At 46.3% G+C, this 5,657-nt stretch overlaps 1 pseudogene; it reads right to left on the reverse strand.

Annotated features, from left to right (window-relative positions):
* Positions 1-1,687: 1,687 nt before the first annotated feature.
* On the reverse strand, positions 1,688-1,804 carry LOC126254036 (5S ribosomal RNA; annotated as a pseudogene).
* Positions 1,805-5,657: the final 3,853 nt, after the last annotated feature.

Below are 5,657 nucleotides of genomic sequence, written 5' to 3' on the forward strand. Positions count from 1 at the left end.
ATGCCGCTTCATTACCTTATTTAAAAATATACCTCGTCCCGAATCTTGACCAGAGACCCATGTCGACGCCCGTCGACTCCTCACACACAACTGCGACTGTCTCTCGCGCGCTACTACATGCTCTCGCGACTCGCTACGTACTACAACTCCCTCGCAACTGCATCATCTCGCACGCGCTACTGCTCTCCAACTGCACTGAACTCTCGCGCGGTCAAGCGCAGACTAGCAACGATAAAAAACTCTCTGATCAGAGATTCTGTCATGCCTCGCCATCGCTGTTAATGAATACACTGAATACATACGCGTTTCAAAGTACCGTGATTCGTCACTCCACAGAATGTTTTTCCACTGTTCAATCGTCCAATGTTTACGCTCCTTACACCAATCAAGGCGTCGTTTGGCATTTACCGGCGAGATGTGTGGCTTATGAGCAGCCGCTCGACCATTAAATCCAAGTTTTTGCACCTCCCGCCTAACTGTTATAGTAGTTGCAGTGGATCCTGATGCAGTTTGGAAGTCCTGTGTGATGGTCTGGATTGTCTACCTATTACACATTCGACCCTCTTCAACTGTCGGCGGTCTATGTCAATCAACAGACGAAATTGGCTTTTGTGATGTACTTGTCCCTTCAAGTTTCTACTTCACTATCACATCGGAGACAGTGGACCTAAGGATGTTTAGGAATGTGGAAATATCGCGTACAGACGTATGACACAAGTGACACTCAATGACCTGACCACGTTCGAAGTCCGTGAGTTCCGCGGAGCGCCCCATTCTGCTCTCTCACGATGTCTAATGACTACTGAGGTCGCCGATATGAAGTATGAATAAATTAGTGGGCTCAAACAACAAAAGGTTACGAGAACAGGGGACTGATATACGAATGAAATAGGTTAGTTATAGTTTTACACATGAAATGTTTGCGTTTATTACAATACCTCTTACGCAAGAAAACGCAGTTACAAATTTCAGGTCTGATTTGACTGGTCGTGGACACGACTCAGTTGTTAAGGGGATGGAGGAGGTAAAAGAATCTTCTCAACACTCTTCGTGGTCATTCGTCACGTGGTGATGGCGGTCGGTACGGCGCCTCGCATCAGGCTGTCCAGTGGAGAGTCCACTGTCCACTGCTGCCTTCCGTGTCCAGGCCCAGATCGGTCCCAGCGCTCACTTCATCTTGTAGATTGCCTGGCCAAAGCTGTGATGTCACAGTGTCGGGAGGTTGATGTAGGCGACGTTTGTCCTCCTTGTCACCACACTCTAAAAAAAAAAAAAAAAACTTAACTCCGTCCGAACAGGCCTTGCAAGGCCCAGGGGCATCGACCGGCCGCCGTGTCACCCTCAGACCACAGGCCTCACTGGATGCAGACATGGAAGGGCATGTGGTCAGCACGTCGCTCTCCCGGCCGTATGTCAGTTTACGAGACTGGAGCCATGCAGAGTGGCTGCGCGTTTAGAGGCGCCATGACACTAATCGTGCAGCCCCTCCTGACGGAGATTCGAGTCCTCCCTCGGGCATAGGTGTGAGTGTTAGTGTTACTTTAAGAAGTGTTTAAGTCTAGGGACCGATGACCTCAGCAATTTGGTCCCTTAGGACTTAACACACATTTCTGAACGAGACCGGAGCCGCTACTTCTCAATCAAGTTGCTCCTCAGTTTGCCTCACAAGGGCTGAGTGCACCCCGCTTGCCAACAGCGCTCGGCAGACCGGATGGTCACCCATCCAAGTGCTAGCCCAGCCCGACAGCGCTTAACTTCGGTGATCGACGGGAACCGGTGTTACCACTGCGGCAAGGCCGTTGGCGTGTCCAACACACTCTAAGCTCACCAAACCGTTGAGCTTTTCCTCCTCTCGTTGACTCAGGAATTGCTGTCTCTCTCTCACTGTCAAGGCTATTACCGAGCGTCGATCGCACATAGTCTCGAAGTTGCTGTGAAAGCAGCCGTATAACACTTGTTTGTAACGGCTATCTCTGTGTGGACCAAGACAGTCTCATGTTTGTGTTTTGTCTAGGAATCTTCTGACGTTCGTCTTTCTCGGAACTTGACAGTTGACAGTCAAAGCTGTTCCCAGAGTTTGTCGCACATTGTTTCGCTGTTTGTTGCTGTGAAAGCATCCACACAATACTTCTTTGTGACGATTGTCTCTACGTGAGGCCTGGACAGTTTCGTGTTTGTGCTTCGTCGAAGAATCTACTGGCGTTCGTGATTTACAAACAACCTCCTAACTGTCTAGCAAACATTTTTTAAAGTAGACTGACTTATTCTGTGGATCTTTAGTTTCACATGGCTCTCTGTGCGAATTGTTGGCGCTTTGTCTACGCTCTGTCCCAGTGGCTGTGGGGTGCTGGAATTGTGGACACGTTCTCGCTTTCTAAGGCAAGTAACAACGACTGCTGTGAACCAAAAGCTTTACACGACTCCACGTGTGTATTCTTGGCGCTTTTGTGTCGACAATCCGTCCCAGTGGCTGCAGGGGTCCACCAGTTTTCGGCACGCTTCTCACTATCTCCCAGGCTTTTTGCACCATGTCCAGTCGTAAACCGTAGGCATACGGAATGTGTTGGCGAACGTCAAAATTGCGCGTGCCGAGTTCAACGTTCTGGTGAAAGCTCTGAAACGATGCGACTTGTGCATACGGTATGTGGGCCCCAGTGTGGTATATGCGATAGCAACGCGCTCCAGTGGCAGTTTCCGGTTGTATCTGGCTCGTAAATCACACTGTTCTTTTTCGAAATGGACGGGCGTAAAATTCCTGTATTAACTCTTACAACGTACAAACCTCCCTTGTCCATATGCTAATCAGGTTGTTCTGTCTTTAGTAAACATAACTTCAATATCCGTGAAAATATTATAAGGCAAAAACGAAAGTACCATCTCCAGTCAATAAGGACATCCGCTTATAAAAGTTCCATTCCAGATAGTCAGACAAAAATTTACACTATTTCTCCACATAGGATATAAATTATTTAATCACTCTCACTTTTTAGCAAAACCCTAAGGTCATTCTTACTTGATCAATGTCCCAACTTAGTAGCAGAATGTCTACAACATGAGAATTACAAAACTTAAAAGAAAAAAAGAACAAAATATCTTACTCCAGGTACTGCAGGGGTCTCTTTTAGATTAAGCCAATCGAACAAACTCGCTTCTAAAATAGAGCACATTTATATTCACATAACATCGAATATTGTAGTATATCTTCATTTTAAACTAATACAAAAGTATCAGTACTATTAAAAACGCAAAGGTTAGAAAAAAATTGTGGGACGCGAACCACCAATACATCATACATAACGTAAGATATCTGTGACGCTATTCATTGCGCTTAAGTGATGACGAATCTTGTATGAACGTACCTAGCTTATTACTATGTCCTGAAAGCTTCAGTCGTAGCGATATTACTAACTCAAATTTAATTATAACAAATTGTACCAAGAACAATGCGTTTTTAATGGATCCTCAACATGCCGTTGGCTTCAAATTGCCTACTCTCGAAATACGATAATACGCAAGTTACAGTAATTATTTTACGACGAATATGACGTTTCTCGTCATCTCATTACAACGTATCATACAATTAATTCCGGGTTTTCGAGAGACCATTTGTTTGCTGGTGCTCAGAAACGGCATATATACAATGAAGCGTCAAAGAAGCTGGTATATGCATGCGTATTCAAATACAAAGATATGTAGACAGACAGAATACGGCGCAGCGGTCGGCAATAACCAGTGTCTGGCGCAGTTGTCAGATCGGTAACTGCTTCTACAATGGCAGGTTATCAAGATTTAAGTCAGTTTGCAGGTGGTGTTACTGTATAGTCGGTGCACGAGCGATGCGACGCAGCATCTCCGAGGTAGCGATGATATGGGGATTTTCCCGTACGACCATTTCACGAGAGTACCATGAATATCAGGAATCCGGTGAAATATCAAATCTCAGACATCGCTGCTCCCGGAAGAAGATCCTGGAAGAACGGGACCAACGACGACTGAAGAGAGTCGTTCAACGTAACAGAAGTGCAACCCTTCCGCAAATTGCTGCAGATTTCAATGCTGGGCCATCTACAAGTCAGCGTGCGAACGATTCAGTGAAATGATATGGGCTTTCGAAAACGAAGGCCCACTCGTGTACCCTTGATGACTGCACGACACAAAACTTTACGCCTCGCCTGGGCCCGTCAACACGGACATTGGACTGTTGATGACTGGTCGGACGAGTATCGTTTAGAATTGTATCGAGCGGATGGACGTGTACGGGTATGGAGACAACCTCATGAATGCATGGACTATGCATGTCAGCAGGCGACTTTTCAAGCTGGTGGAGGCTCTGTGTGTAGGTGGAGAGATATGGGACCCCTGATACGTCTAGATACGACTCTGACAGGTGACACGTACAGCATCCTATCCGATCACCTGCATCCATTCATTATGCCTTCCGACGGACTTGAGCAATTTCACCTGGACAATGCGACACCCCGCACGTCGAGAATTGCTACACAGTGGCTCCTCGAACACTCTTCTGAGTTTAAACTTTTCCGCTGGCCACCAAACTCCCCAGATATGAAATTTATTGAGCATATCTAGGATGCCCTGCAACGTGCTGTTCAGGAGAGATGTCCACCCTCTCGTACTCTTGCGAGGTGCCGGGGCTATCAGTGTATTTATCACTAAATTCTACTAGAATCCACATATGTAAATCATGCTCTAAGCCCCCCCCTATTCTAACTCCGACTTTTGCTGTTGCACAAGGATAAAAAAAATACGCGAACTGACTCTAATCAACCCTGCCAGTGGAGTAGAAGAGAGTTTGGCACCTGCAATAATTTAATTTTATAAATAAGTTAAATAAACAAAGGTTTCATTTGCATAGTGAGGAATGATAGGGTTGCTCTACCGATTAACAGAATGAAAGTTCTGTCCAAAATAACAATATGATTTATTAAGACTAAACACAAAATAATAAACAAAAACACATGAAACATTTATAATACATCAAATTGGCTCAAACTGGATACTCAAACAAACTCTGTGAAGGTGAAGTTGTCCCTAAACTAGATTGTGAGGTTTATGACGAAGTGGTATGTGGAGCCAATTCCTTGCCACTCAAATCTTAAGAGAGACACACAGCTAACCCAACAGTAATTGCTGCTACTCGAAACAGAACAAAGTTAGAAAAGGATGAACAGGCGCGCTCTGCTGAGCTCTGATTGTCACCTAGGAAAATCCCTATCTGCCGGTGCTGCGGACGTACATTACCAAACGGTCTTCTTATCTCCCAGAACATGATCTGGCGTACCGCAGGCGAGGGCTGGTTGCTTCGACGTCCTCGACCGAAAGGCGACTGCCGACTCCTCACAAGAGCACCCGTACAGGCCGAACACAGAACATTTCCGCCCCCACGACAGTGGCCGAGGTTAAACGTTCCAATCAGCAACTCGAAAACCGGCGGAAATTCCACTCCATTGCCGGAGCACTACCATTCCACCAATGGAGATTCTTGGCGCCAATTTCTGTGCTGATTTTGCTACGTCACGGCGCTATGCCCTGAGCAAACCAATCACCGTTACTATTTTGCAGAAAGTGCGGGAATTTTCCCGCCACAACTGCCAGGGTACACAAGTCATTCCCACGCCTCGCTGGTAGCCCGCCAGAAA

Source organism: Schistocerca nitens, chromosome 4 (genome assembly GCF_023898315.1).
Source record: "Schistocerca nitens isolate TAMUIC-IGC-003100 chromosome 4, iqSchNite1.1, whole genome shotgun sequence".
In the NCBI taxonomy this organism is placed as follows: domain Eukaryota; kingdom Metazoa; phylum Arthropoda; class Insecta; order Orthoptera; family Acrididae; genus Schistocerca; species Schistocerca nitens.